Here is a 25,386-nt window from a genome sequence, read left to right on the forward strand (position 1 = left end):
GGGTTCGGGTGTACTCTGAAGAGATGGGTGTTAGCTGTCGTTTGAAGGACACCGGTGTATCCGTAATCCGAGTGGGAATGGGAAGGTGATTCCACCAGCGTAGAACATTGAATAAAAACATTGTGGAAAGTGACTTTCCGTCTCTCTGCGCTGGCACCACAAGACAGTGCTCTCACCCTAACCGGAGGCTCCTGTGGTTATCACGATGGCTTTACAAGCGGAGGGTCTCCTGTTAGCAACTGGGCGGAAACATTCAGATTTGCTTTTACGCACATTCTCAATTGGCTCTCTGCTCACTGGATGATCCACGATACAAGGGCATGGATCTGTCAAATGTCATGACTTGACGTTGTACGAGGATTTGACGAAAAAAATGCCCTGCAAACCTTAAAAAGCAACACCATCCCAGGACAATTCTTTTGATCCCCTTTCAGTGCACTTGCATTAAAGCCCGCGTGATGCGGCACTTTGTCAGTGTTACTGTATCATTCGGACATGGTGGCAGAGAGTTAAAGAATTCAGCCTGAGCGCACTGCCGCAGGCTCGGTTTGTCAGAAGTGGGATTCGAACCCACGCCTCCAGGGGAGACTGCGACCTGAACGCAGCGCCTTAGACCGCTCGGCCATCCTGACATGCAAGCTTGGCAGGAGCTGTCTCCTGGGAGCCACACCGCAGTACCGTGACATGGAATCTGGTGCTTCACAGCTTGCCCAGCTCCGGCTGTCCAGCTCATTGGCGCTGCAGGCAGCTAATCTGTGCTCGCCTCCTGGGGCTGCGCCTAGTTTCAATAGCCAACACTTGACAGCTGTCATTGCTTACGGCCACACCACCCTGAGGGGGCTATAGAGCAAACAGGAAGTGAGTTGGCAGCAGTAAGGAGAGAAAGGCTCTCCCCATTTTGTTTGTCTACCTTTTTGTTTATTGACCTTGAGTGTTTTTGTTTGTTTGTTTTCTTTTTGTCTTTAAAAACCACCTAACAGCAGCATTTTGCTGACTGAAGGGTGGTTATGTAGTGTGTTTTATTTTTAATCATGGACAGATTCCCCGGCAACGACATGGAAATGGAGGGACTTGCAAGAAAGGATAAAGAAAATGGGCTGGATAATAGATGGAGAGGTAAAGAAAATGGACTTGACAACAGACAAAGAGATAAATAAAATGAAGAGCACGGCCAACGAAGAGGTGAGAAAGGTAAGGATAAGCAAGAGGTACAAAGAAGAGTATGCACAAAGGAAGCAACAGTAACTGTAGAAGTAGAAAATGTAAAAGATGCAAGAAGATTTGATATAACCAAAGCAGTCACGGAGCTGATTGGAGAAGGAAGAATGCTGGCGGTGAGACCCAAACAAACAAAGGGAGTATGAAGTAACAATGGAGACTGAAGCTGACACCGAAATTTTAATAGACAATGGATTGACAATTAAAGGAGTGAAATCTGAAGTACGGAGGTTACAAAACAGAGACTATGTTGTTTCGTTCAAGCATCTGCCTGTTTACCTAGCAAATGAAGAAATGTTAAGCAAGCTAGAGAGATGGGGAGTTTTCCCCATATCTAAAATTAAAAGAAGATTGTATCCTGGCACAAACATAGAAGATGGAACAAGGTTTGTAAAAAACAGATTTCCGGAAGAGATGGTCTCCTTACCATACAGTACCAAAATCGAGACGGCGGAAGCGCCACAGCACTTTAGAGTCATGCACACCAATCAGGTAAAAACCTGTCGACTATGCATGAGCTCAGAAAATGTGATGAAGGAACGCCCAGAATTCAGGTGCTTCAAATGTGACGAAAGGGGACATTTCGCAAGGACCTGTACAGCTGTGTCGGGCCCGGATTGTAAATTGGCCCTAATACCTGCAGGGAGCTTGTCACGCCGAGTTGGCTTTGTCCGCTCGATTGACCAACGCGTACGCCTTGTTTTATCCTTGCAGGCCTAACTTCGCTGGTGAAAGCACTTGTGGGGTTTCTGTAGTGTAGTGGTCATCACGTTCGCCTAACACGCGAAAGGTCCTCGGTTCGAAACCGAGCAGAAACAGTGCTCTTCTTTTGGCGAGAAAATAATAGCATCCACTGCCGCACCAGCAGTGATCGTCGACAGGCACCCAATCAAAAAGGGTTATCAGCTCGATCTGCCTGAAGGTTTCCGTAGTGTAGTGGTTATCACGTTCGCCTCACACGCGAAAGGTCCCCAGTTCGAAACTGGGCGGAAACAACCTCTGGCTTTTATGACAATTGTCAAATCAGGCTTCTGTTGAGTACTGACGTTCACTGAAAACATTCTTTCTGCAGAGCGGTGTGAGGCTAGAAGTTTGAATTCAGCTCAGTGTTTACCGCCCCTCGCGGTGTCGCAAACTTGCGTAGAATCTGATTTCTTTTAGCTTTGTGTTGTGCATGAGCAGGTGGCCAGTGCGTTTGCTGGCCCTTCACGGTGCAGACCGTACAAGACAGCTCTATAAAAAAAGACTATAAATACTTGAAGCAGCACTGGCCTATTGGTTTCCGTAGTGTAGTGTTTATCATGTTTGCATTACACGCTAAAGGTCTCCTGTTCGAAACTGGGCGGAAGCATACAATTAGCGGACACTTTTGTCCAAAGCGACATACAATAGTGGAGGTATTCAACAAGACGAGGCAATGCATACGAAAAAGGGCTATTTATTCCAAGTAATTTGTTTGTGCTCAGAGAATTTAGTGCTGGAGTAGGAGTTTCGTTTTCTTTAGAGAGAGGGATATTCACCGGGGTTCGGGTGTACTCTGAAGAGATGGGTGTTAGCTGTCGTTTGAAGGACACCGGTGTATCCGTAATCCGAGTGGGAATGGGAAGGTGATTCCACCAGCGTAGAACATTGAATAAAAACATTGTGGAAAGTGACTTTCCGTCTCTCTGCGCTGGCACCACAAGACAGTGCTCTCACCCTAACCGGAGGCTCCTGTGGTTATCACGATGGCTTTACAAGCGGAGGGTCTCCTGTTAGCAACTGGGCGGAAACATTCAGATTTGCTTTTACGCACATTCTCAATTGGCTCTCTGCTCACTGGATGATCCACGATACAAGGGCATGGATCTGTCAAATGTCATGACTTGACGTTGTACGAGGATTTGACGAAAAAAATGCCCTGCAAACCTTAAAAAGCAACACCATCCCAGGACAATTCTTTTGATCCCCTTTCAGTGCACTTGCATTAAAGCCCGCGTGATGCGGCACTTTGTCAGTGTTACTGTATCATTCGGACATGGTGGCAGAGAGTTAAAGAATTCAGCCTGAGCGCACTGCCGCAGGCTCGGTTTGTCAGAAGTGGGATTCGAACCCACGCCTCCAGGGGAGACTGCGACCTGAACGCAGCGCCTTAGACCGCTCGGCCATCCTGACATGCAAGCTTGGCAGGAGCTGTCTCCTGGGAGCCACACCGCAGTACCGTGACATGGAATCTGGTGCTTCACAGCTTGCCCAGCTCCGGCTGTCCAGCTCATTGGCGCTGCAGGCAGCTAATCTGTGCTCGCCTCCTGGGGCTGCGCCTAGTTTCAATAGCCAACACTTGACAGCTGTCATTGCTTACGGCCACACCACCCTGAGGGGGCTATAGAGCAAACAGGAAGTGAGTTGGCAGCAGTAAGGAGAGAAAGGCTCTCCCCATTTTGTTTGTCTACCTTTTTGTTTATTGACCTTGAGTGTTTTTGTTTGTTTGTTTTCTTTTTGTCTTTAAAAACCACCTAACAGCAGCATTTTGCTGACTGAAGGGTGGTTATGTAGTGTGTTTTATTTTTAATCATGGACAGATTCCCCGGCAACGACATGGAAATGGAGGGACTTGCAAGAAAGGATAAAGAAAATGGGCTGGATAATAGACGGAGAGGTAAAGAAAATGGACTTGACAACAGACAAAGAGATAAATAAAATGAAGAGCACGGCCAACGAAGAGGTGAGAAAGGTAAGGATAAGCAAGAGGTACAAAGAAGAGTATGCACAAAGGAAGCAACAGTAACTGTAGAAGTAGAAAATGTAAAAGATGCAAGAAGATTTGATATAACCAAAGCAGTCACGGAGCTGATTGGAGAAGGAAGAATGCTGGCGGTGAGACCCAAACAAACAAAGGGAGTATGAAGTAACAATGGAGACTGAAGCTGACACCGAAATTTTAATAGACAATGGATTGACAATTAAAGGAGTGAAATCTGAAGTACGGAGGTTACAAAACAGAGACTATGTTGTTTCGTTCAAGCATCTGCCTGTTTACCTAGCAAATGAAGAAATGTTAAGCAAGCTAGAGAGATGGGGAGTTTTCCCCATATCTAAAATTAAAAGAAGATTGTATCCTGGCACAAACATAGAAGATGGAACAAGGTTTGTAAAAAACAGATTTCCGGAAGAGATGGTCTCCTTACCATACAGTACCAAAATCGAGACGGCGGAAGCGCCACAGCACTTTAGAGTCATGCACACCAATCAGGTAAAAACCTGTCGACTATGCATGAGCTCAGAAAATGTGATGAAGGAACGCCCAGAATTCAGGTGCTTCAAATGTGACGAAAGGGGACATTTCGCAAGGACCTGTACAGCTGTGTCGGGCCCGGATTGTAAATTGGCCCTAATACCTGCAGGGAGCTTGTCACGCCGAGTTGGCTTTGTCCGCTCGATTGACCAACGCGTACGCCTTGTTTTATCCTTGCAGGCCTAACTTCGCTGGTGAAAGCACTTGTGGGGTTTCTGTAGTGTAGTGGTCATCACGTTCGCCTAACACGCGAAAGGTCCTCGGTTCGAAACCGAGCAGAAACAGTGCTCTTCTTTTGGCGAGAAAATAATAGCATCCACTGCCGCACCAGCAGTGATCGTCGACAGGCACCCAATCAAAAAGGGTTATCAGCTCGATCTGCCTGAAGGTTTCCGTAGTGTAGTGGTTATCACGTTCGCCTCACACGCGAAAGGTCCCCAGTTCGAAACTGGGCGGAAACAACCTCTGGCTTTTATGACAATTGTCAAATCAGGCTTCTGTTGAGTACTGACGTTCACTGAAAACATTCTTTCTGCAGAGCGGTGTGAGGCTAGAAGTTTGAATTCAGCTCAGTGTTTACCGCCCCTCGCGGTGTCGCAAACTTGCGTAGAATCTGATTTCTTTTAGCTTTGTGTTGTGCATGAGCAGGTGGCCAGTGCGTTTGCTGGCCCTTCACGGTGCAGACCGTACAAGACAGCTCTATAAAAAAAGACTATAAATACTTGAAGCAGCACTGGCCTATTGGTTTCCGTAGTGTAGTGTTTATCATGTTTGCATTACACGCTAAAGGTCTCCTGTTCGAAACTGGGCGGAAGCATACAATTAGCGGACACTTTTGTCCAAAGCGACATACAATAGTGGAGGTATTCAACAAGACGAGGCAATGCATACGAAAAAGGGCTATTTATTCCAAGTAATTTGTTTGTGCTCAGAGAATTTAGTGCTGGAGTAGGAGTTTCGTTTTCTTTAGAGAGAGGGATATTCACCGGGGTTCGGGTGTACTCTGAAGAGATGGGTGTTAGCTGTCGTTTGAAGGACACCGGTGTATCCGTAATCCGAGTGGGAATGGGAAGGTGATTCCACCAGCGTAGAACATTGAATGAAAACATTGTGGAAAGTGACTTTCCGTCTCTCTGCGCTGGCACCACAAGACAGTGCTCTCACCCTAACCGGAGGCTCCTGTGGTTATCACGATGGCTTTACAAGCGGAGGGTCTCCTGTTAGCAACTGGGCGGAAACATTCAGATTTGCTTTTACGCACATTCTCAATTGGCTCTCTGCTCACTGGATGATCCACGATACAAGGGCATGGATCTGTCAAATGTCATGACTTGACGTTGTACGAGGATTTGACGAAAAAAATGCCCTGCAAACCTTAAAAAGCAACACCATCCCAGGACAATTCTTTTGATCCCCTTTCAGTGCACTTGCATTAAAGCCCGCGTGATGCGGCACTTTGTCAGTGTTACTGTATCATTCGGACATGGGGGCAGAGAGTTAAAGAATTCAGCCTGAGCGCACTGCCGCAGGCTCGGTTTGTCAGAAGTGGGATTCGAACCCACGCCTCCAGGGGAGACTGCGACCTGAACGCAGCGCCTTAGACCGCTCGGCCATCCTGACATGCAAGCTTGGCACGGGCTGTCTCCTGGGAGCCACACCGCAGTACCGTGACATGGAATCTGGTGCTTCACAGCTTGCCCAGCTCCGGCTGTCCAGCTCATTGGCGCTGCAGGCAGCTAATCTGTGCTCGCCTCCTGGGGCTGCGCCTAGTTTCAATAGCCAACACTTGACAGCTGTCATTGCTTACGGCCACACCACCCTGAGGGGGCTATAGAGCAAACAGGAAGTGAGTTGGCAGCAGTAAGGAGAGAAAGGCTCTCCCCATTTTGTTTGTCTACCTTTTTGTTTATTGACCTTGAGTGTTTTTGTTTGTTTGTTTTCTTTTTGTCTTTAAAAACCACCTAACAGCAGCATTTTACTGACTGAAGGGTGGGTATGTAGTGTGTTTTATTTTTAATCATGGACAGATTCCCCGGCAACGACATGGAAATGGAGGGACTTGCAAGAAAGGATAAAGAAAATGGGCTGGATAATAGACGGAGAGGGAAAGAAAATGGACTTGACAACAGACAAAGAGATAAATAAAATGAAGAGCCCGGCCAACGAAGAGGTGAGAAAGGTAAGGATAAGCAAGAGGTACAAAGAAGAGTATGCACAAAGGAAGCAACAGTAACTGTAGAAGTAGAAAATGTAAAAGATGCAAGAAGATTTGATATAACCAAAGCAGTCACGGAGCTGATTGGAGAAGGAAGAATGCTGGCGGTGAGACCCAAACAAACAAAGGGAGTATGAAGTAACAATGGAGACTGAAGATGACACCGAAATTTTAATAGACAATGGATTGACAGTTAAAGGAGTGAAATCTTAAGTACGGAGGTTACAAAACAGAGACTATGTTGTTTCGTTCAAGCATCTGCCTGTTTACCTAGCAAATGAAGAAATGTTAAGCAAGCTAGAGAGATGGGGAGTTTTCCCCATATCTAAAATTAAAAGAAGATTGTATCCTGGCACAAACATAGAAGATGGAACAAGGTTTGTAAAAAACAGATTTCCGGAAGAGATGGTCTCCTTACCATACAGTACCAAAATCGAGACGGCGGAAGCGCCACAGCACTTTAGAGTCATGCACACCAATCAGGTAAAAACCTGTCGACTATGCATGAGCTCAGAAAATGTGATGAAGGAACGCCCAGAATTCAGGTGCTTCAAATGTGACGAAAGGGGACATTTCGCAAGGACCTGTACAGCTGTGTCGGGCCCGGATTGTAAATTGGCCCTAATACCTGCAGGGAGCTTGTGACGCCGAGTTGGCTTTGTCCGCTCGATTGACCAACGCGTACGCCTTGTTTTATCCTTGCAGGCCTAACTTCGCTGGTGAAAGCACTTGTGGGGTTTCTGTAGTGTAGTGGTCATCACGTTCGCCTAACACGCGAAAGGTCCTCGGTTCGAAACCGAGCAGAAACAGTGCTCTTCTTTTGGCGAGAAAATAATAGCATCCACTGCCGCACCAGCAGTGATCGTCGACAGGCACCCAATCAAAAAGGGTTATCAGCTCGATCTGCCTGAAGGTTTCCGTAGTGTAGTGGTTATCACGTTCGCCTCACACGCGAAAGGTCCCCAGTTCGAAACTGGGCGGAAACAACCTCTGGCTTTTATGACAATTGTCAAATCAGGCTTCTGTTGAGTACTGACGTTCACTGAAAACATTCTTTCTGCAGAGCAGTGTGAGGCTAGAAGTTTGAATTCAGCTCAGTGTTTACCGCCCCTCGCTGTGTCGCAAACTTGCGTAGAATCTGATTTCTTTTAGCTTTGTGTTGTGCATGAGCAGGTGGCCAGTGCGTTTGCTGGCCCTTCACGGTGCAGACCGTACAAGACAGCTCTATAAAAAAAGACTATAAATACTTGAAGCAGCACTGGCCTATTGGTTTCCGTAGTGTAGTGTTTATCATGTTTGCATTACACGCTAAAGGTCTCCTGTTCGAAACTGGGCGGAAGCATACAATTAGCGGACACTTTTGTCCAAAGCGACATACAATAGTGGAGGTATTCAACAAGACGAGGCAATGCATACGAAAAAGGGCTATTTATTCCAAGTAATTTGTTTGTGCTCAGAGAATTTAGTGCTGGAGTAGGAGTTTCGTTTTCTTTAGAGAGAGGGATATTCACCGGGGTTCGGGTGTACTCTGAAGAGATGGGTGTTAGCTGTCGTTTGAAGGACACCGGTGTATCCGTAATCCGAGTGGGAATGGGAAGGTGATTCCACCAGCGTAGAACATTGAATGAAAACATTGTGGAAAGTGACTTTCCGTCTCTCTGCGCTGGCACCACAAGACAGTGCTCTCACCCTAACCGGAGGCTCCTGTGGTTATCACGATGGCTTTACAAGCGGAGGGTCTCCTGTTAGCAACTGGGCGGAAACATTCAGATTTGCTTTTACGCACATTCTCAATTGGCTCTCTGCTCACTGGATGATCCACGATACAAGGGCATGGATCTGTCAAATGTCATGACTTGACGTTGTACGAGGATTTGACGAAAAAAATGCCCTGCAAACCTTAAAAAGCAACACCATCCCAGGACAATTCTTTTGATCCCCTTTCAGTGCACTTGCATTAAAGCCCGCGTGATGCGGCACTTTGTCAGTGTTACTGTATCATTCGGACATGGTGGCAGAGAGTTAAAGAATTCAGCCTGAGCGCACTGCCGCAGGCTCGGTTTGTCAGAAGTGGGATTCGAACCCACGCCTCCAGGGGAGACTGCGACCTGAACGCAGCGCCTTAGACCGCTCGGCCATCCTGACATGCAAGCTTGGCAGGAGCTGTCTCCTGGGAGCCACACCGCAGTACCGTGACATGGAATCTGGTGCTTCACAGCTTGCCCAGCTCCGGCTGTCCAGCTCATTGGCGCTGCAGGCAGCTAATCTGTGCTCGCCTCCTGGGGCTGCGCCTAGTTTCAATAGCCAACACTTGACAGCTGTCATTGCTTACGGCCACACCACCCTGAGGGGGCTATAGAGCAAACAGGAAATGAGTTGGCAGCAGTAAGGAGAGAAAGGCTCTCCCCATTTTGTTTGTCTACCTTTTTGTTTATTGACCTTGAGTGTTTTTGTTTGTTTGTTTTCTTTTTGTCTTTAAAAAACACCTAACAGCAGCATTTTGCTGACTGAAGGGTGGGTATGTAGTGTGTTTTATTTTTAATCATGGACAGATTCCCCGGCAACGACATGGAAATGGAGGGACTTGCAAGAAAGGATAAAGAAAATGGGCTGGATAATAGACGGAGAGGGAAAGAAAATGGACTTGACAACAGACAAAGAGATAAATAAAATGAAGAGCCCGGCCAACGAAGAGGTGAGAAAGGTAAGGATAAGCAAGAGGTACAAAGAAGAGTATGCACAAAGGAAGCAACAGTAACTGTAAAGGTAGAAAATGTAAAAGATGCAAGAAGATTTGATATAACCAAAGCAGTCACGGAGCTGATTGGAGAAGGAAGAATGCTGGCGGTGAGACCCAAACAAACAAAGGGAGTATGAAGTAACAATGGAGACTGAAGATGACACCGAAATTTTAATAGACAATGGATTGACAATTAAAGGAGTGAAATCTGAAGTACGGAGGTTACAAAACAGAGACTATGTTGTTTTGTTCAAGCATCTGCCTGTTTACCTAGCAAATGAAGAAATTTTAAGCAAGCTAGAGAGATGGGGAGTTTTCCCCATATCTAAAATTAAAAGAAGATTGTATCCTGGCACAAACATAGAAGATGGAACAAGGTTTGTAAAAAACAGATTTCCGGAAGAGATGGTCTCCTTACCATACAGTACCAAAATCGAGACGGCGGAAGCGCCACAGCACTTTAGAGTCATGCAAACCAATCAGGTAAAAACCTGTCGACTATGCATGAGCTCAGAAAATGTGATGAAGGAACGCCCAGAATTCAGGTGCTTCAAATGTGACGAAAGGGGACATTTCGCAAGGACCTGTAAAGCTGTGTCGGGCCCGGATTGTAAATTGGCCCTAATACCTGCAGGGAGCTTGTCACGCTGAGTTGGCTTTGTCCGCTCGATTGACCAACGCGTACGCCTTGTTTTATCCTTGTTTTATGGCTCTCTGCTCACTGGATGACCCATGATACTAGGGCGTGGATCTGTCAAATGTCATGACTTGACGTTGTACGAGGATTTGACGAAAAAATTCCCTGCAAACCTTAAATGACAGACGTCTGCAAAAGATTGCAGTTCTTGAAACAAAGTTACCTCTGATCCGAGCAGAAGCGTTCGCTTACTCAATGGCAGAAAGAATGATGAGCTTTCACACGGTCTAAATTCGTTTTGTCAGTAACAGCGGCCGGCCGGCAAATAAAATTCTGACATTCCACAGGGCACACTCGCTTGGCGGACAAAAGCCACCGGGGGCTCTCTTTGCGTGTTCCTTCACCTGGTCAAACCGCTTTGAGGGGGGACCTTTCGAGTAGTTTTCGGCGTCAGAACAGACTCTTCTAGCGACGGGTGGGCAGGCCTTCCACAGGCGCGCGCGGCTCTACTGAAGCAAAAGAGGCTTGGCAAAGGACGAGGAAGAGAGGGAAGCGCCGCTCCAGCCAGGTCCGACCCTACTGCCTGAACTCTGTCTTGAACCACTGTACTCAGGGGAGAGCGCGAACGCAGTCCCCCACTACCAGAAATTATGACGTCAAGATTCCAACATTTGGGGAATTCGCAGGGGTCAGCGTGGCCGGAGTGCAATGGCCAAGCCTCGCCCTGGGTGAACCACCTTCTTGATCATGGTATCTCCCCTGCCAGGTAGGTATGAGTTGCCGGGTGGCGCAAATGGCAGCCGCCGTTTTCTATCGGCCGTAATCCAGGGCGGTGATGCCCAGCAACCGAGCATGGGGAATGGGCCAGCAACCCCTGTCCCCTGACGGCGCTGTACTTGCAGCAGACGTGCCTGTGCCTGCAAACCACTCGCTAGTAACTGTGGCAACGCATGAAGAGTTTGAGCTTCCTCCAGATGCTTGCTTTGTGTTTTGTCATCAGTTGGGGCTGCCAACACATGGATTCCACTGGACGCACTCGATCTGGTGATAACAGACCCTCTATGGGGGGAGGGGAGGGGATCCTCTTGTTCTTTCTTTTCCTCCATCTGTTTTCTTTCTCTACAGATGTCGTTTTTCTCTGCTTAGTTTCTGATTTGGTCTATTTGGACATGTCGACCTCCTGCTTTGCTGCGGTTCGGACCGCCTTTGCCTAGAGCTCCGTGCTTTGCACTCTTGCCTTGTATATTTTGTGTCCTGTTTTCTTACGTCAGCCTATCAGCACAGTGCTCAAACGACATAGCTTGAAGAACACGACGGGATCTACAAACGTTCCGCAAAAGAACTTCACTGACGAAAGCGGAAGCGCTAACGAAACAACCTCTCGCTGCAAGCACCTTACATTCCTGGGACGGGAAACCACCGACGGCTGGCTGCGAAATTGCCTCTGGTTCAGACTGGTTTAGAACCGTCCCTCTGCCTAAAACGCCACAGACGTCTGCAAAAGATTGCAGTTCTTGAAACAAAGTTACCTCTGATCCGAGCAGAAGCGTTCGCTTACTTAATGGCAGATAAAATGATGACCTTTCACACGGTCTGCATTGGTTCCATCAGTAACAGCGGCAGGCCGGCAAATAAAATCCTGACATTCCACAGGGCACACTCGTTTGGCGGACAAAAGCCACCGGGGGCTCTCTTTGCGTGTTCCTTCACCTGGTCAAACCGCTTTGAGGGGGGACCTTTCGAGTAGTTTTCGGCGTCAGAACAGACTCTTCCAGCGACGGGTGGGCAGGCCTTCCACAGGCGCGCGCAGCTCTACTGGAGCAAAAGAGGCTTGGCAAAGGACGAGGAAGAGAGGGAAGCGCCGCTCCAGCCGGGCCCGACGCTACCGCCTGAACTCTGTCTTGAACCACTGTGCTCAGGGGAGAGCGCGAACGCAGTCCCCCACTACCAGAAATTATGCAGTCGAGATTCCCACATTTGGGGAGTTCGCAGACATCTGCCCAGGGAACGTGCAATGGTAACTGTAGACTGTAGACTCTCGTCCAACGAGAAGCCGCGATTGTCTACAGTTTGCTTAGACCCTGGGCTAATCGGAGGGATGCATTGTCTAAAGTTTAAAATCAGGGCCAATCAGCGCTGAGGATTTTCCAAAGTTTCTCTTGCTCTGAATGCTCAATTTATCGGGTCAGAAAGTTCATCTGCTGTCGAGATTAATTCGTATGTTAAAGTGATTTTGTGTGGAAAGTTATTTTTATACTGTTATATTGATGCACAGTATGTTTTGTTCACGACATGTTTGAAATATCTCACTTTTTGAGCAGTATTCGTGAGGCTGCGCCTTCAGAAAGTACACCTGTTGTTGAGATTTCGTGTGGTAAGTTATTTTTATACTGTTATATTGATGCACAATATGTTCTGGTTACATCACGTTCGAAGTTTTTCACTCTTTGTGCAGCATTTTGTCTTTGTTCGTGAGGCTGCGCTGTCAGCAAGTACACCTGTCATAGTGATTTAGAGTGGTAGGTTATTTTTATCCTGTTCTGATAAACAGTATGTTTTGCTCACATCACATTTAAAATATTTCACTGTGTGTGCAGTATTTTGTCTGTGTGCCTGACGCTGCGCTGTCAGACGTTCATCCATTACAGAGATTTTGTGCAGTAAGTTATTTTTATTGTTACATTAATGCTAAGGTCACATCATGTTTGAAATATCTCATTCTTTGTGCAGTGTTTGGTCTGTGCTGGTGACGCTGTGTCGTCAGAAAGTTCACCTGTCCTAGAGATTTCGTGTTGTAGATTATTTTTATACTGTGATATTACTTATATGTATATATGGCTGCACAAAACCTGAAAAAGTTTAGCTTATGTATTATTTTCAACGCTCGTGTCGGTTTGATAGCTCCATTCACATAGTAAACAGTTGTTTCATTAAAATATAGCAACCATCATGCTAATAAATAAATATCCCTTCATATACAGCAATATATGTGACCATGACAATTATTATCATTAGTTGTTACTATGAGAAGTAAAGAACATTTTAAGATCTTAGCTGGGACAAAACATATGATCCATACCTGTACACAGTAAAATCATCAGAGTAAAATTTACTCAGTTCAGAGAACATTTGGTCCCTCTCTAAATTGAGCAAAATTTACTCAGCAGCAGAGTAAAGTTAATGAGCCGATGATGAGTTTAATTAAGTGATGATTGAGGACTGATGATGAACACCTGCTGTTAATATGCAGAAACAGAAGAGAAGCAGCAGCAGCTACGCTCATTGCTTACCTGATTGACTTTATTTCTGTCAGATGTTCAAAAAATCCATATGAGACTGTGGCGAGGGGGCGTGGCCGAGAGCCGTGGGAACGGAGTAAGGCCACCGCGTAAGTGGATACACCTGCGGTGCGCACCTGCCTCGGATCCCACGGAAGGAGCTCTGGACCATAAAAGGAGGAACTATGGCAGAGGAAGCCGAGAGAGGACCGGGCCCGGACATATTTTACTTTTGCTTTCAGTTTGCCGGCAGTCTTCGTGAGGAGCTGCCGTCCGTCCGTTTTGGTTTAGACACGGAGACTGCCGTCCCTGTTATTAATAAATATTTTAAAACTGCGTTGGTTCTCCGCCTCCTTCTTTCTGGCGGCCAAAGGGCCATGAACTTTATTACAGTGGTGCCGAAGCCCGGGAGAAGGAGGGACGCGTTGTCCAGATGCCCTTGCCGCTGAGAGAGGGGCGAGTGTTTGGGAGTTAACCCGAGTGGGGGAGAAACCTGTTCGTCTGCCCAGAGTGCCGGGGCGGCCTGAGGCTGGCGAGGAAAGGATCTGCCTGCTGCCGTCTCCCAGCATGGGGAGGAGCAGGAGACGCAGGGCTCACCACCGAAGGGGAAAGTGCTGAAGGGAGCCATCCCACAGAACCCGGGGGAGTTGCCGCGATCCACCATGATGCCAGAGCCTGCATCCATCCACGGAAGCAGAGCAGGAGACCAGAGATGCCGCCAGCCAGCCAGGAGAACCGCCGCCGGACGCCAGAAGACAGACGGGTGGATAGATTCCTCCACAGGGCTCCCAGCACGTCATCGCATCTCTCAGCTGGTGGAGGATCGAGTGGCAGCGTGTCTGGAGAACCGAACCCCAATTTTTTTTTTCATTTTCCTCTCTCCCCTTTCCTGGTCTACTCTGTCTTTCCTTTTTTTTTTCATCTCCTGTTCTCTCGGCCCATCTCATATAGGTCTCGCAGGGGCTGTGGCGCCAACCCCCCCATTGTCTCCGTGAGGAGCTGCCGTCCCTGTTATTAATAAATATTTTTAAACTACGTCGGTTCTCCGCCTCCTTCTTCCAGGCGGCCAAAGGGCCGTGAACTTTATTACAGAGACTTATAGTGAAGTCCAGTGTTGTAATGAGAAACTAAATCATTTGGTGATGAAAGGTTAGTAATTTCAGGAAGTGAGTTAATACTAGCAAAAAAAGGATTTTAAATTAATATGTTTTATGTTACGGAAGGAAATAGTACGGAGAGATTTGGTGGAAGAAAGAGAGAGTGCAAAATTAAATCAGAGGAGAAAATTATCCGTTATAGGGAGTTCCTCAGCAGAGAGGTCAATGGGTGAAACACCAGAGCAGCAGATGAGGTTGAGGGTGTGTCCTTTAGAGTGTGTGGGAACATTGACATGCTGTTGAAGTCCAAAGCTCTCAAGACAGGATATAAAATCTCTTGTAAGGGAGTTATTAAAATTATCCACATGAATATTAAAATCTCCTAAAACCATAATATTAGGTGAGAGGGTGGTAATATGTGTTAAAAAGCAGCAAAGTCATTTAGAAATTCATTATTTAGTTTGGGTGGACGATAAATTATGGAAACATTTGTAGGTGTGGATCCAGAAAGTTTTGAAATCATAGATTCGAATGAAGGAATAATGTGAAAATGTTTTTAAAGGAAAATGAGAAAGATTTTCAAGAATGTGTTCTCAAAAATTTCTACATTTGTTTCAGAAACAAAGTGCATAAAAGACCAGTTTCAGAACAATTTTGGAAAAAAATATTTGTGGAAATAGACGAAGAGGGAATCTGGAAGAATTTAAAATGGAAATATTTAGACGCAAAAATTGAAACGTTGGATTATTTCATCAGACATAATGTTATTTTCACTGAAACAAAACTGGCACAAATTGGAAGCAGTGAGAATGCATTATGCAAAATATGTGGACTGGAAAATGAAGGTATTATGCATTTGTTTTTAAAATGTGTTGAATTTAATACATTTATGGCAAAGTTAAAAGAAAGTATTAAACAAATGATGAAAAGTAAAACTGATTGAGGAGGAGACAGAATGGTATAAAATATTTTTATTTGGTTTTAATTAGGGATGCACCGATATGGATTTTTTGGCCGATACCGATAACCGATAATTCTTCAGACTTGGAGGCCGATAGCCGATATGTATAGGCCGATAATAATAAATATTTTAAATTGTTATATTTTTATACAGCAAACTTCATAAAAGATTGAACTGCTCTTATGAACTGAATAGTCTATACTTGAAGCAAAAAAGATATGATTTCGAAATTGCAAGGTGTCAACATCGGATCGATAACGATAATCTTAAAAATAGCATTTATCGGACAATAACGATATGGGCGCCGATATATCGTGCATCCCTAGTTTTAATGGAAGTAAAACAAGAATTGCCAATTTGTTTCTATCAGTTGCAAGAACTGTAATTTGAGAAAGGAGAAACATTGTTAAAAATAAACATGCTAAAATGGAGTTATGGACAATGTGTAAAAGAAACTGGAAAACTATATTAAAACTGTGGAACAATATTTTAGAATGGAAGAAAAAGAGACTGAATTTTACAAAACGTTTATGTTGAATACTCCTTATATTACGTACTCACTAGATGGTTTGAAAATAGATTTGCCAGAATGATTATGCTTGTTGTTTTCCTGTTTTGAAACCAACATAATGTCATAAGGAATGTTTGTAAATGATATTTTTATATGCTTCTGAACTGATGTTTTGAAAAAAAAAAACATATACTTGGATCGATACAGAGAATATTAGCATGGCCCCTGCGAAAGGATGACACGCAAATCCGTGAAGCGCTCCATATTGCTGTTTTAGTGCGTGGGTAAAAGTACAGAAATGAAAAAAGTTAAAAAAAGGCTTTTCACGATTCCAAATGGTGCATGAGGATGGGTTTAGCAAATCGTGGGAGGTGCTACTGGGTCAACTGGAAAGTCTACATGCATGGTGAAAACGAATGTGGGATGCTTTGATCGTTTGTTTTGTTGTGCAACCAATGCACTTCCAAAGCCCTTGCTTTAGTGGGACTTTGCCATAGGCTATCCTGACACTCTAATTTCCCCCTGTCCATAAACTTGGTGACCTACTGCATCAATCAGTGTGCCTAGCACTGACAGGGCCAAAGCTCTGTAGTGCACGGCATACAAGTGGGAACATGGCTCTCTAGGTCCCACCACCTTGGAGGAACATTGCTGGGACTCGAGGCGTACATATGCCCTGAGCCTGAGTGCTTGCTATAGTGGCACATATACTAAAATTGGGTCGATACAGAGAAGATTAGCATGGCCCCTGTGAAAGGATGACACGCAAATCCGTGAAGTGCTCCATATTGCTGTTTTAGTGCGTGGGCAAAAGTACAGAAATGAAAAAAGACAAAAGGCTTTTCACGATTCCAAATGGTGCATGAGGATGGGTTTAGCAAATCGTGGGAGGTGCTGCTGGGTCAACTGGAAAGTCTACATGCATGGTGAAAACGAATGTGGGATGCTTTGATCGTTTGTTTTGTTGTGCAACCAATGCACTTCCAAAGCCTTTGCTTTAGTGGGACTTTGCCATAGGCTAACCTGACACTCTAATTTCCCCAGTCTTTAAACTTGGTGACCTACTGCATCAATCAGTGTGCCTAGCACTGACAGGACCAAAGCTCTGTAGTGCACGGCATACAAGTGGGAACATGGCTCTCCAGGTCCCACCACCTTGGAGGAACATTGCTGGGACTCGAGGCGTACATATGCCCTGAGCCTAACTGCTGATCTGTGCTCCCTACGGTGGCACATATACTAAAATTCTTCTCGATACAGAGAAGATTAGCATGACCCCTGCGAAAGGATGACACGCAAATCCGTGAAGCGCTCCATATTGCTGTTTTAGTGCGTGGGTAAAAGTACAGAAATGCAAAAAGACAAAAGGCTTTTCACGATTCCAAATGGTGCATGAGGATGGGTTTAGCAAATCGTGGGAGGTGCTGCTGGGTCAACTGGAAAGTCTACATGCATGGTGAAAACGAATGTGGGATGCTTCGATCGTTTGTTTTGTTGTGCTAATGCACTTCCAAAGCCCTTGCTTTAGTGGGACTTTGCCATAGGCTATCCTGACACTCTAATTTCCCCCTGTCCATAAACTTGGTGACCTACTGCATCAATCAGTGTGCGTAGCACTGACAGGGCCAAAGCTCTGTAGTGCACGGCATACAAGTGGGAACATGGCTCTTCGGGTCCCACCACCTTGAATGAACATTGCTGGGACTCGAGGCGTACATATGCCCTGAGCCTGACCACTAGGCTGTGCTCGCTACGGTGGCACATATACTAAAATTGGATCGATACAGAGAAGATTAGCATGGCCCCTGCGAAAGGATGACACGCAAATCCATGAAGCGCTCCATATTGCTGTTTTAGTGCGTGGGCAAAAGTACAGAAATGAAAAAAGACAAAAGGCTTTTCACGATTCCAAATGGTGCATGAGGATGGGTTTAGCAAATCGTGGGAGGTGCTGCTGGGTCAACTGGAAAGTCTACATGCATGGTGAAAACGAATGTGGGATGCTTTGATCGTTTGTTTTGTTGTGCAACCAATGCACTTCCAAAGCCCTTGCTTTACTAGGACTTTGCCATAGGCTATCCTGACACTCTAATTTCCCCCTGTCCATAAACTTGGTGACCTACTGCATCAATCAGTGTGCTTGCACTGACAGGGCCAAAGCTCTGTAGTGCACGGCATACAAGTGGGAACATGGCTCTCCAGGTCCCACCACCTTGGAGGAACATTGCTGGGACTCGAGGCGTACATATGCCCTGAGCCTGAGTGCTTGCTATAGTGGCACATATACTAAAATTGGGTCGATACAGAGAAGATTAGCATGGCCCCTGTGAAAGGATGACACGCAAATCCGTGAAGTGCTCCATATTGCTGTTTTAGTGCGTGGGTATAAGTACAGAAATGAAAAAAGACAAAAGGCTTTTCACGATTCCAAATGGTGCATGAGGATGGGTTTAGCAAATCGTGGGAGGTGCTGCTGGGTCAACTGGAAAGTCTACATGCATGGTGAAAACGAATGTGGGATGCTTTGATCGTTTGTTTTGTTGTGCAACCAATGCACTTCCAAAGCCTTTGCTTTAGTGGGACTTTGCCATAGGCTAACCTGACACTCTAATTTCCCCAGTCTTTAAACTTGGTGACCTACTGCATCAATCAGTGTGCCTAGCACTGACAGGACCAAAGCTCTGTAGTGCACGGCATACAAGTGGGAACATGGCTCTCCAGGTCCCACCACCTTGGAGGAACATTGCTGGGACTCGAGGCGTACATATGCCCTGAGCCTAACTGCTGATCTGTGCTCCCTACGGTGGCACATATACTAAAATTCTTCTCGATACAGAGAAGATTAGCATGACCCCTGCGAAAGGATGACACGCATATCCGTGAAGCGCTCCATATTGCTGTTTTAGTGCGTGGGTAAAAGTACAGAAATGCAAAAAGACAAAAGGCTTTTCACGATTCCAAATGGTGCATGAGGATGGGTTTAGCAAATCGTGGGAGGTGCTGCTGGGTCAACTGGAAAGTCTACATGCATGGTGAAAACGAATGTGGGATGCTTCGATCGTTTGTTTTGTTGTGCTAATGCACTTCCAAAGCCCTTGCTTTAGTGGGACTTTGCCATAGGCTATCCTGACACTCTAATTTCCCCCTGTCCATAAACTTGGTGACCTACTGCATCAATCAGTGTGCGTAGCACTGACAGGGCCAAAGCTCTGTAGTGCACGGCATACAAGTGGGAACATGGCTCTTCGGGTCCCACCACCTTGAATGAACATTGCTGGGACTCGAGGCGTACATATGCCCTGAGCCTGACCACTAGGCTGTGCTCGCTACGGTGGCACATATACTAAAATTGGATCGATACAGAGAAGATTAGCATGGCCCCTGCGAAAGGATGACACGCAAATCCATGAAGCGCTCCATATTGCTGTTTTAGTGCGTGGGCAAAAGTACAGAAATGAAAAAAGACAAAAGGCTTTTCACGATTCCAAATGGTGCATGAGGATGGGTTTAGCAAATCGTGGGAGGTGCTGCTGGGTCAACTGGAAAGTCTACATGCATGGTGAAAACGAATGTGGGATGCTTTGATCGTTTGTTTTGTTGTGCAACCAATGCACTTCCAAAGCCCTTGCTTTACTGGGACTTTGCCATAGGCTATCCTGACACTCTAATTTCCCCCTGTCCATAAACTTGGTGACCTACTGCATCAATCAGTGTGCTTGCACTGACAGGGCCAAAGCTCTGTAGTGCACGGCATACAAGTGGGAACATGGCTCTCCAGGTCCCACCACCTTGGAGGAACATTGCTGGGACTCGAGGCGTACATATGCCCTGAGCCTTTCCACTCGTCCGTGCTCGCTACGGTGGCACATATACTAAAATTGGATCAATACAGAGAAGATTAGCATGGCCCCTGCGAAAGGATGACACGCAAATACGTGAAGCGCTCCATATTGCTGTTTTAGTGCGAGGGTAAAAGTACAGAAATGAAAAAAGACAAAAGGCTTTTCACGATTCCAAATGGTGCATGAGGATGGGTTTATCAAATCGTGGGAGGTGCTGCTGGGTCAACTGGAAAGTCTACATGCATAGTGAAAACGAATGTGGGATGCTTTGATCGTTTGTTTTGTTGTGCAACCAATGCACTTCCAAAGCCTTTGCTTTAGTGGGACTTTGCCATAGGCTAACCTGACACTCTAATTTCCCCAGTCTTTAAACTTGGTGACCTACTGCATCAATCAGTGTGCCTAGCACTGACAGGACCAAAGCTCTGTAGTGCACGGCATACAAGTGGGAACATGGCTCTCCAGGTCCCACCACCTTGGAGGAACATTGCTGGGACTCGAGGCGTACATATGCCCTGAGCCTGACCACTGGTCTGTGCTCGCTACGGTGGCACATATACTAAAATTGGATCGATACAGAGAAGATTAGCATGGCCCCTGCGAAAGGATGACACGCAAATCCGTGAAGCGCTCCATATTGCTGTTTTAGTGCGTGGGTAAAAGTACAGAAATGCAAAAAGACAAAAGGCTTTTCACGATTCCAAATGGTGCATGAGGATGGGTTTAGCAAATCGTGGGAGGTGCTGCTGGGTCAACTGGAAAGTCTACATGCATGGTGAAAACGAATGTGGGATGCTTTGATCGTTTGTTTTATTGTGCTAATGCACTTCCAAAGCCCTTGCTTTAGTGGGACTTTGCCATAGGCTATCCTGACACTCTAATTTCCCCCTGTCCATAAACTTGGTGACCTACTGCATCAATCAGTGTGCCTAGCACTGACAGGGCCAAAGCTCTGTAGTGCACGGCATACAAGTGGGAACATGGCTCTTCAGGTCCCACCACCTTGAAGGAACATTGCTGGGACTCGAGGCGTACATATGCCCTGAGCCTGACCGCTGGTCTGTGCTTGCTACGGTGGCACATATACTAAAATTGGATCGATACAGAGAAAATTAGCATGGCCCCTGCGAAAGGATGACACGCAAATCCGTGAAGCGCTCCATATTGCTTTTTTAGTGCGTGGGTAAAAGTACAGAAATGAAAAAAGACAAAAGGCTTTTCACGTTTCCAAATGGTGCATGACGATGGGTTTAGCAAATCGTGGGAGGTGCTGCTGGGTCAACTGGAAAGTCTACATGCATGGTGACAACGAATGTGGGATGCTTTGATCATTTGTTTTGTTGTGCTAATGCACTTCCAAAGCCCTTGCTTTAGTGGGATTGCCATAGGCTATCCTGACACTCTAATTTCCCCCTGTCCATAAACTTGGTGACCTACTGCATCAATCAGTGTGCCTAGCACTGACAGGGCCAAAGCTCTGTAGTGCACGGCATACAAGTGGGAACATGGCTCTCCGGTTCCCACCACCCTGGAGGAACATTGCTGGGACTCGAGGCGTACATATGCCCTGAGCCTGACCACTGGTCTGTGCTCGCTACGGTGGTACATATACTAAAATTGGATCGATACAGAGAAGATTAGCATGGCCCCTGCGAAAGGATGACACGCAAATCCGTGAAGCGCTCCATATTGCTGTTTTAGTGCGTGGGTAAAAGTACAGAAATGCAAAAAGACAAAAGGCTTTTCACGATTCCAAATGGTGCATGAGGATGGGTTTAGTAAATCGTGGGAGGTGCTGCTGGGTCAACTGGAAAGTCTACATGCATGGTAAAAACGAATGTGGGATGCTTTGATCGTTTGTTTTGTTGTGCTAATGCACTTCCAAAGCCCTTGCTTTAGTGGGACTTTGCCATAGGCTATCCTGACACTCTAATTTCCCCCCGTCCATAAACTTGGTGACCTACTGCATCAATCAGTGTGCCTAGCACTGACAGGGCCAAAGCTCTGTAGTGCACGGCATACAAGTGGGAACATGGCTCTCCGGTTCCCACCACCCTGGAGGAACATTGCTGGGACTCGAGGCGTACATATGCCCTGAGCCTGACCACTGGTCTGTGCTCGCTACGGTGGCACATATACTAAAATTGGATCTATACAGAGAAGATTAGCATGTCCCCTGCGAAAGGATGACACGCAAATCCGTGAAGCGCTTCATATTGCTGTTTTAGTGCGTGGGTAAAAGTACAGAAATGCAAACAGACAAAAGGCTTTTCACGATTCCAAATGGTGCATGAGGATGGGTTTAGCAAATCGTGGGAGGTGCTGCTGGGTCAACTGGAAAGTCTACATGCATGGTGAAAACGAATGTGGGATGCTTTGATCGTTTGTTTTGTTGTGCTAATGCACTTCCAAAGCCCTTGCTTTAGTGGGATTTTGCCATAGGCTATCCTGACACTCTAATTTCCCCCTGTCCATAAACTTGGTGACCTACTGCATCAATCAGTGTGCGTAGCACTGACAGGACCAAAGCTCTGTAGTGCACGGCATACAAGTGGGAACATGGCTCTTCGGGTCCCACCACCTTGAATGAACATTGCTGGGACTCGAGGCGTACATATGCCCTGAGCCTGACCACTAGGCTGTGCTCGCTACGGTGGCACATATACTAAAATTGGATCGATACAGAGAAGATTAGCATGGCCCCTGCGAAAGGATGACACGCAAATCCATGAAGCGCTCCATATTGCTGTTTTAGTGCGTGGGCAAAAGTACAGAAATGAAAAAAGACAAAAGGCTTTTCACGATTCCAAATGGTGCATGAGGATGGGTTTAGCAAATCGTGGGAGGTGCTGCTGGGTCAACTGGAAAGTCTACATGCATGGTGAAAACGAATGTGGGATGCTTTGATCGTTTGTTTTGTTGTGCAACCAATGCACTTCCAAAGCCCTTGCTTTACTGGGACTTTGCCATAGGCTATCCTGACACTCTAATTTCCCCCTGTCCATAAACTTGGTGACCTACTGCATCAATCAGTGTGCTTGCACTGACAGGGCCAAAGCTCTGTAGTGCACGGCATACAAGTGGGAACATGGCTCTCCAGGTCCCACCACCTTGGAGGAACATTGCTGGGACTCGAGGCATACATATGCCCTGAGCCTTTCCACTCGTCCGTGCTCGCTACGGTGGCACATATACTAAAATTGGATCAATACAGAGAAGATTAGCATGGCCCCTGCGAAAGGATGACACGCAAATACGTGAAGCGCTCCATATTGCTGTTTTAGTGCGAGGGTAAAAGTACAGAAATGAAAAAAGACAAAAGGCTTTTCACGATTCCAAATGGTGCATGAGGATGGGTTTAGCAAATCGTGGGAGGTGCTGCTGGGTCAACTGGAAAGTCTACATGCATGGTGAAAACGAATGTGGGATGCTTTGATCGTTTGTTTTGTTGTGCAACCAATGCACTTCCAAAGCCTTTGCTTTAGTGGGACTTTGCCATAGGCTAACCTGACACTCTAATTTCCCCAGTCTTTAAACTTGGTGACCAACTGCATCAATCAGTGTGCCTAGCACTGACAGGACCAAAGCTCTGTAGTGCACGGCATACAAGTGGGAACATGGCTCTCCAGGTCCCACCACCTTGGAGGAACATTGCTGGGACTCGAGGCGTACATATGCCCTGAGCCTGACTGCTGATCTGTGCTCGCTAAGGTGGCACATATACTAAAATTGGATCGATACAGAGAAGATTAGCATGGCCCCTGCGAAAGGATGACACGCAAATCCGTGAAGCGCTCCATATTGCTTTTTTAGTGCGTGGGTAAAAGTACAGAAATGAAAAAAGACAAAAGGCTTTTCACGTTTCCAAATGGTGCATGAGGATGGGTTTAGCAAATCGTAGGAGGTGCTGCTGGGTCAACTGGAAAGTCTACATGCATGGTGAAAACGAATGTGGGATGCTTTGATCGTTTGTTTTATTGTGCTAATGCACTTCCAAAGCCCTTGCTTTAGTGGGACTTTGCCATAGGCTATCCTGACACTCTAATTTCCCCCTGTCCATAAACTTGGTGACCTACTGCATCAATCAGTGTGCCTAGCACTGACAGGGCCAAAGCTCTGTAGTGCACGGCATACAAGTGGGAACATGGCTCTTCGGGTCCCACCACCTTGAAGGAACATTGCTGGGACTCGAGGCGTACATATGCCCTGAGCCTGACCGCTGGTCTGTGCTTGCTACGGTGGCACATATACTAAAATTGGATCGATACAGAGAAGATTAGCATGGCCCCTGCGAAAAGGAACCTGATGGATCTTCTCTGTCCCCACCCTGCGGCCCCCAGCGATCCTCTCAACGTCACATGGCCTTGGACTGCAGGGTAGTGACCCCTGAACCCCATTGGGGTCACCTGTGGCCTTGAAGGGTGCTCATGCTTGCTGAAATTAAAGAAATGCCCAATATGGTAAAAAATCAAAGGCGGGCCCAGGGGCGGGCTGGCAGGCTACCTGAAACTGGCATAACAAATAGCCATGTGCTTTCTGGGGTATGACAGGTGCATATTAAGTAGCCATGTGGACAGCTGTCATTGTATATCAGGCAATCAAGAATGTGTATTACAATGTAACTAAATAATTTGAAAAAGAAAATTCATTTTAAAGGAGTTACATTTAATAATAAAAAAGTATATTTTGTAATAAATGTATTAAAATATCTTTAAATATTGTATGTTTATTTACAACATAGCTAGCTAAAATGTTTTTATAATGACTTATATTTTATATTTTTTAAGTAATAAAATATTTTAATAGTTCAATAATAAAACATACTGAAATATTGACTTTTAAATTGAATATTGTATAGGGTAACTGATGTTAAATTAAAACATTCAGTTTAAGGTTACCTAACGTTTAGGTAACTTATTTATTAATATTGAATAGCATGTAATAAAATATTTAAACAAAATGATCATAGTACCTAAAAATATTAGATTATAGGATATAAAAATATATATCTATAATATATATAATAATTAAAATATATTATAATTAAAAGAGTCTAAAATATAAATATTAGGCATTAATATTTAAATAGGTTTACTATTACTTTTAAGTTTAATAAATTAAGAATATAATTAAATATATTTTAAAGTTGTATTTTATTTACTTTAATTTTTACAGTTACATTAACATATACACATATTTTTTAGGTGTTACTGCATTTATATTGAACATTTACTTAAGTTTAATTTACAATATAATTTTATACCACAATTGTTTTTTACTGTTAGGTAAACTCTATTGTTTATAACTTGTTTATCAATAAAATACAGGACCCTTAAATTACACAATGATAATGTTAAAGCCATCACATGAATATGTGTACGCAGTGTATTTTTGGAAGTTTTATTTTATTAAACAAGTTCTTTAACTCTTGTTTGCAATAAACGAACAGAAAAAAATTATGTAAAGTGTAATATAAATTAAGTTATTTGAGTCACAACAGATAACCCACTCTTGGGATACTGTAGCTACTGAACAAATATATTATAAAAAAGAAAAGAAAAAAAGCTGAAACATACACAGAGATTAGCAAAAATTAGAAAAGTTTATTTACAC

General features: G+C 45.4%; 25 non-coding genes and 2 pseudogenes across 25 annotated transcripts; 22 read left to right on the forward strand and 5 right to left on the reverse strand.

Moving 5' to 3' along the window:
• Positions 1–549: 549 nt before the first annotated feature.
• trnal-cag (transfer RNA leucine (anticodon CAG)) lies at positions 550–632 on the reverse strand. Its single transcript has one exon. It is a non-coding gene; the product is annotated as a tRNA-Leu (tRNA).
• A 1,331-nt stretch (positions 633–1,963) lies between these two features.
• On the forward strand, positions 1,964–2,036 carry trnav-aac (transfer RNA valine (anticodon AAC)). The gene has a single exon. It is a non-coding gene; the product is annotated as a tRNA-Val (tRNA).
• A 104-nt stretch (positions 2,037–2,140) lies between these two features.
• trnav-cac (transfer RNA valine (anticodon CAC)) lies at positions 2,141–2,213 on the forward strand. Its single transcript has one exon. It is a non-coding gene; the product is annotated as a tRNA-Val (tRNA).
• Positions 2,214–3,289: 1,076 nt separating this feature from the next.
• Positions 3,290–3,372, reverse strand: trnal-cag (transfer RNA leucine (anticodon CAG)). Its single transcript has one exon. It is a non-coding gene; the product is annotated as a tRNA-Leu (tRNA).
• Positions 3,373–4,703: 1,331 nt separating this feature from the next.
• Positions 4,704–4,776, forward strand: trnav-aac (transfer RNA valine (anticodon AAC)). Its single transcript has one exon. It is a non-coding gene; the product is annotated as a tRNA-Val (tRNA).
• Positions 4,777–4,880: 104 nt separating this feature from the next.
• On the forward strand, positions 4,881–4,953 carry trnav-cac (transfer RNA valine (anticodon CAC)). The gene has a single exon. It is a non-coding gene; the product is annotated as a tRNA-Val (tRNA).
• A 1,076-nt stretch (positions 4,954–6,029) lies between these two features.
• On the reverse strand, positions 6,030–6,112 carry trnal-cag (transfer RNA leucine (anticodon CAG)). The gene has a single exon. It is a non-coding gene; the product is annotated as a tRNA-Leu (tRNA).
• Positions 6,113–7,443: 1,331 nt separating this feature from the next.
• On the forward strand, positions 7,444–7,516 carry trnav-aac (transfer RNA valine (anticodon AAC)). The gene has a single exon. It is a non-coding gene; the product is annotated as a tRNA-Val (tRNA).
• Positions 7,517–7,620: 104 nt separating this feature from the next.
• trnav-cac (transfer RNA valine (anticodon CAC)) lies at positions 7,621–7,693 on the forward strand. The gene has a single exon. It is a non-coding gene; the product is annotated as a tRNA-Val (tRNA).
• A 1,076-nt stretch (positions 7,694–8,769) lies between these two features.
• On the reverse strand, positions 8,770–8,852 carry trnal-cag (transfer RNA leucine (anticodon CAG)). Its single transcript has one exon. It is a non-coding gene; the product is annotated as a tRNA-Leu (tRNA).
• A 1,842-nt stretch (positions 8,853–10,694) lies between these two features.
• On the reverse strand, positions 10,695–10,858 carry LOC141384166 (U1 spliceosomal RNA). The gene has a single exon (XR_012405222.1). It is a non-coding gene; the product is annotated as a U1 spliceosomal RNA (small nuclear RNA).
• A 5,242-nt stretch (positions 10,859–16,100) lies between these two features.
• LOC137489624 (U6 spliceosomal RNA) lies at positions 16,101–16,201 on the forward strand (annotated as a pseudogene).
• A 416-nt stretch (positions 16,202–16,617) lies between these two features.
• LOC137489623 (U6 spliceosomal RNA) lies at positions 16,618–16,724 on the forward strand. Its single transcript, XR_011009015.2, has one exon. It is a non-coding gene; the product is annotated as a U6 spliceosomal RNA (small nuclear RNA).
• Positions 16,725–17,146: 422 nt separating this feature from the next.
• LOC137489625 (U6 spliceosomal RNA) lies at positions 17,147–17,254 on the forward strand. Its single transcript, XR_012403030.1, has one exon. It is a non-coding gene; the product is annotated as a U6 spliceosomal RNA (small nuclear RNA).
• Positions 17,255–17,674: 420 nt separating this feature from the next.
• LOC137494970 (U6 spliceosomal RNA) lies at positions 17,675–17,781 on the forward strand. Its single transcript, XR_011014914.2, has one exon. It is a non-coding gene; the product is annotated as a U6 spliceosomal RNA (small nuclear RNA).
• Positions 17,782–18,193: 412 nt separating this feature from the next.
• On the forward strand, positions 18,194–18,300 carry LOC141382073 (U6 spliceosomal RNA). Its single transcript, XR_012403019.1, has one exon. It is a non-coding gene; the product is annotated as a U6 spliceosomal RNA (small nuclear RNA).
• A 422-nt stretch (positions 18,301–18,722) lies between these two features.
• Positions 18,723–18,830, forward strand: LOC137494804 (U6 spliceosomal RNA). Its single transcript, XR_011014750.2, has one exon. It is a non-coding gene; the product is annotated as a U6 spliceosomal RNA (small nuclear RNA).
• A 420-nt stretch (positions 18,831–19,250) lies between these two features.
• LOC141382023 (U6 spliceosomal RNA) lies at positions 19,251–19,357 on the forward strand. The gene has a single exon (XR_012402963.1). It is a non-coding gene; the product is annotated as a U6 spliceosomal RNA (small nuclear RNA).
• Positions 19,358–19,779: 422 nt separating this feature from the next.
• LOC141382021 (U6 spliceosomal RNA) lies at positions 19,780–19,886 on the forward strand. The gene has a single exon (XR_012402961.1). It is a non-coding gene; the product is annotated as a U6 spliceosomal RNA (small nuclear RNA).
• Positions 19,887–20,308: 422 nt separating this feature from the next.
• On the forward strand, positions 20,309–20,415 carry LOC141384225 (U6 spliceosomal RNA). Its single transcript, XR_012405280.1, has one exon. It is a non-coding gene; the product is annotated as a U6 spliceosomal RNA (small nuclear RNA).
• A 420-nt stretch (positions 20,416–20,835) lies between these two features.
• On the forward strand, positions 20,836–20,942 carry LOC141382067 (U6 spliceosomal RNA). The gene has a single exon (XR_012403013.1). It is a non-coding gene; the product is annotated as a U6 spliceosomal RNA (small nuclear RNA).
• Positions 20,943–21,360: 418 nt separating this feature from the next.
• Positions 21,361–21,467, forward strand: LOC137494588 (U6 spliceosomal RNA). Its single transcript, XR_011014534.2, has one exon. It is a non-coding gene; the product is annotated as a U6 spliceosomal RNA (small nuclear RNA).
• Positions 21,468–21,887: 420 nt separating this feature from the next.
• LOC137494534 (U6 spliceosomal RNA) lies at positions 21,888–21,994 on the forward strand. The gene has a single exon (XR_011014480.2). It is a non-coding gene; the product is annotated as a U6 spliceosomal RNA (small nuclear RNA).
• Positions 21,995–22,414: 420 nt separating this feature from the next.
• On the forward strand, positions 22,415–22,521 carry LOC137494693 (U6 spliceosomal RNA). The gene has a single exon (XR_011014639.2). It is a non-coding gene; the product is annotated as a U6 spliceosomal RNA (small nuclear RNA).
• A 422-nt stretch (positions 22,522–22,943) lies between these two features.
• LOC137494546 (U6 spliceosomal RNA) lies at positions 22,944–23,050 on the forward strand. Its single transcript, XR_011014492.2, has one exon. It is a non-coding gene; the product is annotated as a U6 spliceosomal RNA (small nuclear RNA).
• A 422-nt stretch (positions 23,051–23,472) lies between these two features.
• LOC137494896 (U6 spliceosomal RNA) lies at positions 23,473–23,579 on the forward strand. Its single transcript, XR_011014840.2, has one exon. It is a non-coding gene; the product is annotated as a U6 spliceosomal RNA (small nuclear RNA).
• Positions 23,580–23,999: 420 nt separating this feature from the next.
• Positions 24,000–24,073, forward strand: LOC137495111 (U6 spliceosomal RNA; annotated as a pseudogene).
• Positions 24,074–25,386: the final 1,313 nt, after the last annotated feature.

The sequence above is a fragment of the Danio rerio genome, chromosome 4 (assembly GCF_049306965.1).
Source record: "Danio rerio strain Tuebingen ecotype United States chromosome 4, GRCz12tu, whole genome shotgun sequence".
Classification (NCBI taxonomy): domain Eukaryota; kingdom Metazoa; phylum Chordata; class Actinopteri; order Cypriniformes; family Danionidae; genus Danio; species Danio rerio.